The 13,323-nt window shown below is 33.5% G+C and overlaps 1 long non-coding RNA gene across 1 annotated transcript in view; it reads left to right on the top strand.

Moving 5' to 3' along the window:
- The window catches only part of LOC111087363, a 53,896-nt gene that overhangs the window by 22,059 nt on the left and 18,514 nt on the right, over nt 1-13,323 (top strand). Inside the window, exon 2 of the long non-coding RNA XR_002612057.1 lies at nt 4,859-4,988. This is a non-coding gene — a long non-coding RNA (uncharacterized LOC111087363). The remainder of the gene's footprint in view (nt 1-4,858; nt 4,989-13,323) is intronic.

Raw genomic sequence — 13,323 nt, 5'->3', positions numbered from 1 at the left:
CGTTGTCCACTTAGTGAAAGTGTGTACGTTGCACTTAGGTGCCAGAATCAATGTTCTACGTTGTCCACTTAGTGAAAGTGTGTACGTTGCACTTAGGTGCCAGAATCAATGTTCTACGTTGTCCACTTAGTGAAAGTGTGTACGTTGCACTTAGGTGCCAGAATCAATGTTCTACGTTGTCCACTTAGTGAAAGTGTGTACGTTGCACTTAGATGCCAGAATCAATGTTCTACGTTGTCCACTTAGTAAAGAAAGGGGATGTCTTTAATTAGTTTACGAATAACTTCATCTACGTTTTGATATTAGATTTTCTTTTTATTTAAACAAAACAGAGGCTAAACTAAGGCAGATTAATTCTTGAAAACTGTTTCTAAGGAATTTGTTTTTATTAACCTGGTGCTTTAAACGGCTAACTTACTCTGTAGATCAGAACTAAACAGCAACTTATAATTTAATCATGCCAAATATATATATATAAAATATCAATATAGCATGTATTATTCACTGAACATACGCATATTAATTCATCATATCTCACCATGACAGGAAAATCTAACACTCACATAGCTAATGTAGAAGTATTATTATTGATTTGTTACATATTAATTTATCATGTCTCGCCATGACAGAAAAATCTAACACTTACATAGTTTATGTAAAAGTATTATTATTGATTTGTTACATATTAATTTATCATGTCTCGCCATGACAGAAAAATCTAACACTTACATAGTTTATGTAGAAGTATTATCATTGATTTATTACATACATGAGATTTTAAAATAAAACATTCACGAAGAGTTGAATATTTTGATTTAACATTAAAGCAATTATTATATATATTCAAGGCATTTTCATGTATATTAAGAACAAATATTGATCAAGTATTGATGACAGTTAATAAAAAGCTTGGTGGTATCGTTAAAGTATATCAAACGTCATCGTGAAGCGAATCCTTAACGTGCAAATAATCCATTGCACGATCAATTCATAAAAATCCAACGGACATTTTTCTATCCATTGCTTTTTTAAACCTATATACTACCGAAGCTATGGTGATAAGGTGTTTGCCATATTCAGTGATTCTCGACATGCAACCCTTGATAAATGAACAGAAATTTTCTCCACGTCTATAGGTAATATTCTCTTTCCAGCATAATTGAAATTCATAAAAAATATATAACACTATTAAAATTTTGAAAGACGCGGGAATGGCTTAGTTACTTATAAGGTGTCTACAATATAAATCTAGAAATAATTGTCTTCCTTTGACTTGTGGCAAACTAAACTGTGAAAACCCCCTACTCCATGAGGTAGATGTCTTATGGCAAACTAAACTGTGAAAACCCCCTACTCCATGAGGTAGATGTCTTGTGGCAAACTAAACTGTAAAAACCCCCTACTCCATGAGGTAGATGTCTTGTAGCAAACTAAACTGTGAAAACCCCCTACACCATGAAGTAGATGTCTTGTGGCAAACTAAACTGTGAAAACCCCCTACTCCATGAGGTAGATGTCTTGTGGCAAACTAAACTGTGAAAACCCCCTACTCCATGAGGTAGATATCTTGTGGCAAACTAAACTGTGAAAACCCCCTACTCCATGAGGTAGATGTCTTGTGGCAAACTAAACTGTGAAAACCCCTACTCCATGAGGTAGAGAAGATTGCTCGACAGATTTTATAGAATCACAAAGAATAAAAATAACTGAGTACTGCGTTAATATTCTATATGTGGTTAGTTCGAAGTAGGTATGGTTCTGTCTCCTCGTTGGAGTGATATATTTCAATCTTCGACAAATTACATATTACAAACAGATGTTTGTACAGATATCATGACCTTTTACTCACAGGATCAAAATGAAAATTATTATGGATAACGGAAATGAAAAGTGATCGCTTAAATGTTACGGATGCCGATATACTTATATGAGGAATCTGTATTGAAACTTACATAAGCAAAACTTTGCACCAAAACACACACACACACATATATATATATATCTTGAAAATAAAAATACGTAGTCATTGTGAGTACGTTATTTATGAAAAATAATTTCAAATCATTGTGGAGTGTTAGAAATTCCAAAGCCCACCCTATGTTTCTCTCTGTGTGGTTTAGTGGAAAGTCAACGTGAATGAAGATTCAAGTATCTGAGGTATGAAGAGTAACACTTAACGTTCCATAAAACCCTCGATAGCCTGAAATGTCAGATTTTAACGGTAAAGCCAGTTGCATCTCAATCTGGTGTTTGTACGATGACTCACACATTTTAGTTTGTAGTGAAAACATCTTATTAACGATTATTTTTTTTAAATACAATGACTGATTGATGGAAATTATTTTCTGATATAAAACTACAGATGAAGTTATGTTCTTACTGATGTTATATACGGCCATTTACAGGGCGACGCAAAAGATACTTGCCCCACATATTTTATTCTGTATAAGAATATCAATGATTGATCTCATTTTCCTGGCAATGATTAACATACCCTTTTATAATTATTTTCAATGTTTAACAGTTTGAAATAAATATTATTTCTCAAGACTTGGAGCAACATACTTTGGCCTCACCCTGTATGTATAAGATTCGAAGAAAAAAAACATACATAGAAGAAAACCTAGAAAGATTTAAAATTATATATCAAAGCAAGTTCACGTATATAATATAAAAGACATTAAGTTGTATGTATCAGCCCCAGTTTTTTAAAGATAAAACTGTTAACAAGAGGGTATGCAGCTAACTTTAAGTCAAGTGCTGAAGAACATGTGCAAAAAAAATGTTTTATTTCAAACACTATAATTCCTTTTTGTTTTTGTATCAGGACAATTTAATTGACTGTTGTGAAGATCAACAAATCATATATAACTGTAAAAATTACTTTCGTTGTTATCTAGTATTTTACCAAAACTTTCGCGCCATTAAAAGTTTCTTAGTCATTACGAGAGTAACTGTAAATTACAGTTTTCTTTAGACATTTTGACTGAAGTGTCAGATATAGAACTAATTGATGCTCATGGCATTCTCTGATTACAGCAGAAATGGTTAATACGAGAGAACCCTATCTTAGCTATAATGACGGGAAAAGCGAGCTAATTTTCGCATTTCCTTAAGCATTCAGTTCAATCATTACGAAAGATCTTTATTACTCTTAATATGAACCCTTGCTAGAAATGGAGAAAACCATAGAAACTTGGTGAATTTGAGCTCGTCAAGGTAATAAAATATCTGGAAACATGAAACTTAACAATAGGAAAGTTTATATTGGATTAAGAATAGGAAAGTTTATATTTGAAATTTCACTTGTTGGAATAATCTAGCATTTTCTGACATTTGATGTAAATGGTAGTTGCTTAAACTGCACAAGTTTCAGTTTTCCAAACACACTTTGCTGTATAAATGATTTAGAAACCAAATATTCTTCAATTTTTTTATATCTTTTAATTTTGTTTATAAATCTGAATATTTATTGAAAAATATTTAATATGTTGTTACAGTGGAACATAAGGCAAAAATAGACATAGTAGGTTTGAGATCTTTAACGGCCTGCAATTGCCTGTTGGAAGAAAACGAGACGACGTTCCGGCTTCTATATTGAGGCCTACCTTAAAAACGTTGTCTCCTTTTCTTTCAAAATGAAGTTGCAGTCCATTAACGTTCTCAAACTTACAAATATTTAGTCTGTATATAGTTAATAGATAGCACAAAAGCTGTTCATAGTGTTTAGATTAAAACTCATGAGTTAAAATTCAAGTATGATCAAAGCTACTCCACAACAGAATTTGAAATATTGAATGATCTTCTTATTCAAAATTTTATAACCAACGCTTCAGCAATTCCACCTCATCTCTGGATGAACTTAATGTGTATGCTGATTCTGCTACTTTTCTGCAGGGTTTCCCAAAGTGGGAGCCGCGGCCCCCTTGGGGGCCGTAAAGCTTTTTATGGGGGCCGCCAAAAAATGGGCCGAAAACAAAGATGCTGAATTTATTTTAATTTTAAGTAAACCATAAACCAATAAAAATGGTGTTGAATTAATCAAATGATACAGCATGTCGAAAAGAGATCTTATTGTTTTTACTACGGCACTGTTTTTCAATCACCATGCTAAAGTAGTGTATGTGGGGAAACATTTTAAAATCACATTTTAAGGCATTCTTATATGTTGGGGGCCTCAAACCTTTTTTATTTACATCAAGAGAGCCACAGACTAAAAGTTTGGGAACCATTTCTCTAAAGCATCAAAACAAACCCAATACACTCACATTTACTTACTGCCTCGATTCAAAGCAGAGTTAAGCCTAAAACACAAAAGAGAACAAATAGTGATTAAACTATGTCTTCGAACATCCTGTATTTCACATTTACAGCAACTGGTGGATCTCAGAATAGAAACGTTAAACGAAACGTAGCTTACTTTTACGCATAAATGTAAAATTTTATTATAGAGTTAGCATTAAAAGTTCAGCTAATTAACTAGTATGTAAAACGTCTAAGAACAGTAGCACGTGTAATAGCAACGCATGCGTTATTTCTTTATTTACACTCAGAAGAAAAACTTTTGTGCAGTTACTAAAATGTTGAAATATATATGTTATTTATAATCTAGCTGTAATATACATTCCTATGGAATAATCACCAAGTAGGGTTTGTTTAGAAAGAATTTACAAACAAAATTTACATATTCTACTGTTTTCTTAAGTAAACAATGTAAATATTAAAGCTTAAGGAATGTCTCAATGTAACGCTAAATAGAATTAATATGTCTTGAAATAGAAGAAGTTAGTAACATCCAATTAACAATATTTTTAGAAGAGATACCAGTGAGTTCCTAATTATTTCTTTCATCTCTCAGCACACCATTTTGTGGAAGAATAATAAAAGTATAACTGGACTGATCAAGATGACCGCTTATCACCGAAGACAGTGGACAATATTGTTTGTGATTGCAGAGTTACTGATGGGAGCGGCGACTAGACGTGGAGGTAAGATAACACTTTTAAGAAGTAAACCAACCTTGTGATAATTATTTAGCAAGTATCATTTTAACTGGTTTATTTGGCAAACATATTGTTTATTTTTTTAATGCTTTTTATTACCAATAATTATGCGCTACTAAAATACATTTAAAAATAAAGGTCTAGAGACGGATTGTTTCACAGCATATATATATATTCATGTCATTTCACTGAAATTCGGACTGTTTTACAGCATATATATATATTTCATGTCATTTCACTGAAATTCGCAAGAATATAGCTTAGTAGATTATATAAGGGTTAGCGATTGTGTCATGTTGCTACAGATTTTTCCCTCCCTTTCCCCTGTGATAAGTTATTTTGTTCTTCATATTTTTTCTTGCAAAGTGTTTCAATAGGAGAGAATAGCAGTCACGATTTTCTACGCTGTTACTGACGGGTCGTGCGGCATATCTTGTTTACTGAAGAGAGAGAGGAGTTTCTTTAGGTGTGCGTTATATATTGATTTAATTCCGCTGCCAAACCGTAGGCGGCGGTATTATGAAATCGTAGATGTGTTCTACAAATGATTCTTAAACCAAATTTCTTAAACAAAGTACTTGGAAGCAAATCTTATTGCCACATAGGAAAATAATGGATAGGGTGTTTAGATACTATAACTGTAATAATAAATTATGTTAAACGTTTTTTGGGCAGTAAGTTATGACAGTAAATTGTGCAAAACGTTTTCTTGTATTAAATTAGGACAGTAAGTTACGCTAAACGTTTTACGGTACTACACTACAACGAAAAATTATGTAAAATGTTTAGGTACTACATTACAACGATAAGTTATTTAAAATGTTTTTAGGTACTGTATTACAGTGGTAAGTTATTTCAAACGTTTTAAGGTACTGCACTACAATAATACGTTACGCTAAATGTTTTAGGTACTATACTACAAGACGATAAATTATGCTAAACGTTTTAGGTACTATACCACAAGACTATACATTATGCTAAACGTTTTAGGTGCTATACTACAAGACGATACATTATGCTAAACGTTTTAGGTACTATACAACAAGACGATACATTATGCTAAACGTTTTAGGTGCTTTACTACAAGACGATACATTATGCTAAACGTTTTAGGTGCTATACTACAAGACGATAAATTATGCTAAACGTTTTAGGTGCTATACTACAAGACGATACATTATGCTAAACGTTTTAGGTGCTATACTACAAGACGATACATTATGCTAAACGTTTTAGGTACTATACAACAAGACGATAAATTATGCTAAACGTTTTAGGTGCTGTACTACAAGACGATACATTATGCTAAACGTTTTAGGTACTATACAACAAGACGATACATTATGCTAAACGTTTTAGGTGCTATACTACAAGACGATACATTATGCTAAACGTTTTAGGTACTATACTACAAAACGATAAATTATGCTAAATGTTTTAGGTACTATACAACAAGACGATACATTATGCTAAACGTTTTAGGTGATACACTACAAGACGATACATTATGCTAAATGTTTTAGGTGCTATACAACAAGACGATACATTATGCTAAACGTTTTAGGTGCTATACTACAAGACGATGCATTATGCTAAACGTTTTAGGTACTATACTACAAAACGATAAATTATGCTAAACGTTTTAGGTGCTATACTACAAGACGATACATTATGCTAAACGTTTTAAGGTACTGCACTACAATAATACGTTACGCTAAATGTTTTAGGTACTATACTACAAGACGATAAATTATGCTAAACGTTTTAGGTACTATACTACAAAACGATAAATTATGCTAAACGTTTTAGGCGCTATACAACAAGACGATAAATTATGCTAAACGTTTTAGGTGCTATACTACAAGACGATACATTATGCTAAACGTTTTAGGTACTATACAACAAGACGATACATTATGCTAAACGTTTTAGGTGCTGCACTACAAAACGATAAATTATGCTAAACGTTTTAGGTGCTATACTACAAGACGATACGTCCATTTAATTGTTGCTATACAACGTTGCTAAAGATGTTTTCGAAGTGTTTTCAGCTGCATTTCTAAGATAAATTATTTCAAGAGAATAATTTAAAATGTCTTTCTTTTTTAAACCATTTCGAACTAAATATTTGTTAGGCGTTATAACACTATTTATTCTTAATGTGTAATAAACAATGTATTTCTTACTTTTATAACTTCGTATTCGTTGTCGGGGAGACAAACACGCACAAAGGAGAATATATAAATACAATAAGTCCAACTATTTATTATTTATCAAAGAGTCGTCGTCTGGTGTTAAACTCGATGGAATAAGCCTCAAACAAGGAGAGATACAATATGAAAAAAACTTCCCAGATAACAACTCTTGACGTGTTTTCTGTCGACGCATTTGGTGTCGCTAAACCAGCAGAAGTGACCGAATCTATACAAAAGCCGGGATTTTGACGGTCTCGGTAAAAAAAAAAAATGCTGTTTTCTTGTTAACAACATTTTAACAACATCAGTCTGCCTTTTATAGAAGCTCAGCTCAATCTCGAAAACCAATGTACTGTCATGGTAGAGAGTTGTTATTAAACGCACTCTTTTTTTTCTTTCCTACATCAATAACATTTACGAAAGGGCGATATTTTGTTTCTATCGAGTGTTTGCACTTGAAAACTTGATCAACGAACTGCAGTACGGCCGTAGTATATTTTCCCAAATAATATGCCTTATATCGAATAGTTACAGATAGATATGATAATTAAACGATTCAATTTTCAGAAATAACTGGCAGTATTATAAAGAAAAACGGAACGAAAAGACTCACTCGAAGTTTAGAAGAACATAAGCGTGTATCAATGCAGTGGTGTGTCACTATAGATGCGAGCCTTGCCGCCACAGGCGACATGTTTAGCACCGATATATTTAGTTCACTGCGAATTCCCAGCCATTCGATAGAGCTACGCCACCAGGGTTGACTTATAGCTGTAAGATTATATCACAGCCCGTTCCGAGGAAGTATGTTATTCATGTAGCAAGATTGTTAAACGATATAGGGCCAAAGGGTGCAACATTTCAAAGAGGGGACACTTCAATGTTCTTCATGTTTGCAGAGAAACTCGCAAAACGTTTAAAATAGCAATGGCTTTCCGCTTCGAAACTACACCCCCAAGCCATCTGGAGCAACGCCTTTCCTTTCGAAAACAAAACCCTCCTGGTCAACTTTTAACAAAGTGATAAGGAAACGTTTGAATTTAAGATGACTCATGAGCGAAATGTCCACAAGCTACCAGTCTTTTTGTGAAAAGTACTCCCTTTTTTTTTTCATGAGTATGTTGGCCCACTAAACTGGAATCACAGCAATTCAAATCCATAACCGGTCAAGTTTCTCAGTACAGTTCCAATGCTTTTGGTCTGTTGAAATGTAGTCATGGAAAACCGATGTTCAAGTATAGTGAATGGTCTGTGAAAGGTTTCCAAAGTTATATGATCTAACATTGACTTTTCCATCCTTTTCAGAAACTTGTTACAATGAAAACTGCACTGTCAAGCAGTAAGTAATACAAAATAATGGCTAACAGAATGAGTAAGGTCGACAATAAAGGAACTAGTTCCAAGGGCAGCACGAGACCTACGACATCATTATTACAAAGTGAGATTGAGCCTTAGTAATTATAATCACAAGTTAATGAAGTGTATAAGTATTAAATATTTGCTTCTTGCATAGGGTTTGTTAGATCATATATATACGTAAATAATTCGAGGATATGATTGCCTTGACTGAACATCTTAAAGACAGGTGCATTTACTTGAATTATTTTGTTTATAAGCAAACCAAATCAGTTACATCTTATAGATCATACATATCTCTGTAAAATCAACCGATCTAGGGTTAGCATTTCTTAAGTTTTTGCTGATTAATTTAAAGATAGAAAGACTTTTAAATGAACTTTCCAAAAAAACAAACACAGTTATTGTGTATCAAACCATCAAACGACAAAACAAACAAAAAAAAGCATCGTCATATTTTAATTGCAAATCTGATTTAAAAAATATTTATTAAAGAAAAGTAATAATAAATATTATTCTATCAACCTTGTCTCCTTCTTGTAATAAATAAGTCATATTTTTCACTATGGTAATTTTATGATTTAGTTTTTTCTTTGTTTTTTACTGAAATAAATTTCCTAGTTTGATCTTCAGATTGTTTTTGGTTTACAGATAAAAGTCATATAAGAATAGTGTGTAATGCATGAAATAATTTGAAAAGTGGGAGCATTTCACATGCCGTTCGTTTTATTTCTGCCTCAGAAGCTAAATCACACAGTGACGACACCTTAGTTATTTTTATACGTTTATCCTTTTTGTCAAATGTTTTCTGCTCCTGGAAGTGTAAGGTTGGGTAATCATGAAAACGAACCACCTATAAAATGATCTCCTTAACGTATGTCAACTCTGACTAACAATCTGAAACGTTCGGGAGGGTAAAAAGCAAATGGCACAGCCTTGAAACGTGCACTTTCTGACTACTTCTCTTCATGCTATACATCTCCGGAATCACCCCAATAACTTTAAAGAAGTGGTTTAGAAGAAAATAATCCCTTAGGCAATGAGATGAGGCGGTGCCTAACTGTGGTAGGAGGATTTCTGATCCGGTTTCAGAAAATAAAGTGGAAGCTTTTTTTTTTCTTTCTTAGTGCTACTTTTATCTACCTATCCATCCACTATTTTTCTTCCTGTCACTAGAGGCCGATTACAATTTAAGTGAACTTTTTTATTTGATATAACGACTGTGTGTACAGCCCGTCACATTTCTTTTTTTTTTAATTTTTACAGGAGAGGAGTTGAATGTTAGATAAAAAGACGAATAATGTTGAATTGGCCAGCGATCGGCAAAGGCTTTAACTTACACATATAATATGTGGCACAAAGAAGCTTTAGAACATATTCTATTTAACAGGTGTAATGAATAATTTGTTAGTTAAAAAGTATTTACTGAATTCCATTTGTCAACTGAAAGATATATGAAACGCAAGGCTGAAACTTTGACTGTTTTACCGCAAAACTGTACAATGAACCATCTATGCCATGTCCGCTCCGGGCATTGAACCCCGAATGCTAGCATTATAAGTTCCCAAGGTTACCACTGAGATGCCATAGAACACTTAGAAGGAAGTGGTGAATTTAATGTTTTTGTTTATTGTTAAGCACAGAGCTAGACAATGGGCTTTCTGCGTTATGCCCATCATGGGTATCGAAAGTCGATTTATAATATATATATGTAATCATATTATTGTGTCTATGCTTATTTAAGTATGGAACAGGTCATGTATGAAAAGTAATTTGTACCTTGAATTTGAACCTTATGAGAAAAAGTAAACTTTTTCTTCAATAAAACTAGAAAAAACATTTTAAAAAATTCGAAACTGAATCTCGAAGTAAATGCTATTTTCTCATTCAACTCTTCATTTTCTGTAATTCATTTCTTATGATTGCATCACATCTTGATTTAGACTTTGACGCTTTAGACGATTTTAACCACTGAAGTTTCAGTATTGCCCCTAATTAGCACCTCCGGGAGCGTTGCAAACTGCAAAGGGGGCGCTAATTATAGTATTTGTGTAGTTCCGGATTCTATTTTTCACATGTGATTTGTTGATTTTAATGCTAATAAGTGTGTGTATGTTTGTTTGTTTTTCTTCTTTTTTTTTCAAATCAAAATTACGGTAATAAAAGTGGATTATATGTTGGATTACTATTGCTGTCACACAAGGTAAGCTTCATAAAAATACCGGGGGCGACATTTAGAGAGAGGGCGTTAATTAGAGGCAATACGATAATTTATTCACCAAAACTGCTTAATCAGATGCTTTTAATCACCATCTTTGGCCCAAGTTATGTATTTATAACAGTTATAAGGTAATAATTATGATATCTTGAACAAGGTTAAGAAAATAAAATTTTGTGTAAGGAAATTATTTTGAACCAAATATTCTTTCGTTTATATTTTCTCAAACTATGAAATATATTAATGTATTTCGTAGTATATTCTAGCACATACGTTAGGTAGTGTTTTAGTTGATAAGATAGGGCTATTCGTTTCAATGTAGAATCGATAAACGCGCGCTTTTGAGATGTAATAGAAGGTAAAGTTTAGATAATAATGGTGGTTAATGTTCCGACTGTGAAACAAGTGGCCGTGTAGGTAGGTAGATACGAACAATTTACGTTGAGTAGCTTGGCTGTGCGCACGCTGTTCTTTTCTGGATGACAAGCACTTGTATTATAACATTGAAGGTCAAACAAGGTTGGAAATGGATAGTTCCAAGCACGAGAGGCTCGAGGGTGTCGGAAGACTTTTGTGTGATGCCATAGGTCCTAGAAGAATGTCTCGGTCTCTATCAAATTAGTCATTAACAGATTGAATAAAGGAAACCAAAAATACCCGCAGGACGTACTTATGTTATTGGAATAAGGACAAAAATAACTGCCTTTGCGGCACACTAGATGAGATCTTTTTTTTTGTGTGTGTATGACACAGTTGAAAAAATCAAATTCGGAATTGAAACATTAAAGCATTCACGCACGAGATCAGGCCGCAATTTATTGGAAGACAGATCTTCTCGACGTGTAGTGACTCATCTTTTCCATAGTGTAGAGATAATAGTTTACAAAGCAGAAGAATCTTCTGCTAACATTTGCTTCGTTCTTCAATAGAGGAAAGTTTTTCCATTCTTACTATAAAGTTTATTTCTATAGCGAGTAATGAATGTTTCATTTTTCTTTTTGAAAAGCTGGACAATTAACCTCATTAGAAAAAAGAAAGAAAAAGGAAATCACATATCTCTGAAAATCGGTGGTTCACAAATCTCGGTCAGCGTAAAATTGACCCGTAAATATTTTGAAATTTTTAATTAAGCAGAATGATTTAATTGTGTTTTTGTGTAACTAATGAAATAAAAAATATTTTCCATTGTATCATATAATTATTTGTGCATATAGCACTCAAAAGCCATACCACAAAAACGAGTGTGGAATATTAGGATTGAACTAAATTAAAAATCTGTATGCAAAAGTTTCATATCTGATTATGCGACCCCTGCTGTCCAAGATGTTTGGGATTCGCTGGTTTGTTATGAATTTCGCGCAAAGCTACACGAGGGCTATCTGCGCGAGCCGTCCCTAATTTAGCAGTGTAAGACTAGAGGGAAAGCAGCTAGTCATCACCACCCACCGCTAACTCTTGGACTACTCTTTTACCAACGAATAATGGGATTGACCGTCACATTATAACGCTCCCACAGCTGAAAGGGCGAGCATGTTTGGTGTGACGGGGATTCGAACCCACAGATTGCGAGTTGAGCACCCTAGCCACCTGGCGAGGATCCACCGATGAAAATATACTAGATACAGTGTAATATGCTTATTTAATTATTTGTGTTACATATATATGTATATATCATGAACGAAAATGACGGGTAGTTATTTACACGTGTACTTATTTATCTATACACAATTACTCTGACGTAGCTACAAGTGGCCGTGGTTAGAGTTCCGTAACCGTAAAAAAAATCATAGCCCGCAATTTAGGGTCGTGTGTGCGTTATAAAAGTGATGGTCAAATCCCACTATTCGAACTGAAGAGAACAGCCCAAGAGCTGACGATGACGATAGTTAGTGTTGAGTAGCTGCCTTCCTTTTCGTCTACGTAGGAAACCCTCGTATAGCTTTGCGAGAAATACACCAACCAAACATTTGTCAAATTTATTTTTTCTGTTCGGTTGCTAGATTGGTTTCAAATCGTGTTTTGCAGGCCTAACCTCTTGTTGCAGAGTCGTTTTTCAATAAACAAGTTATAGGCCTTGTTCTCCCTTGTTTCTCTAATAGTCAGTGAATGTAAACTGTGCGTGATGCACACAAGAAATTATCATTGAAAACGTACAGTCTCAATTTTCAGTCGTTTGTGTATATGCTTACGATTATTATTCTAAAATTTGTGTTAATTTTTTACTCCTACCTGATCCATTATAACGATCAGCTCATAAGTAACAGTCACACTAAGCATTCTATGCTTTAAAGAAACTCCATTTTAGAAATGACTTACAATGAAAGTGAGTTGATTGAACTTATAACTTAAAGAGAAGATGTACTGGGCTATTATAGAAATAAAAGGGTGTTAAAATAATTAGTTGTCTTTAAACGATGTTGTACACCACTTTGTAGCCTGACAAGCTAATAATTAGTTGTCTATATACGATGTTGTATGCCACTTTGTAGCCTAACAAGTTAATAATTAGTTGTCTATATACGATGTTGTATACTACTTTGTAGCCTAACAA

This window comes from Limulus polyphemus, unplaced genomic scaffold, assembly GCF_000517525.1.
Source record: "Limulus polyphemus unplaced genomic scaffold, Limulus_polyphemus-2.1.2 Scaffold68, whole genome shotgun sequence".
In the NCBI taxonomy this organism is placed as follows: domain Eukaryota; kingdom Metazoa; phylum Arthropoda; class Merostomata; order Xiphosura; family Limulidae; genus Limulus; species Limulus polyphemus.
The sequence above is the reverse complement of the archived record's forward strand: the minus strand, read 5'-3'. Positions and strand labels throughout refer to the sequence as shown.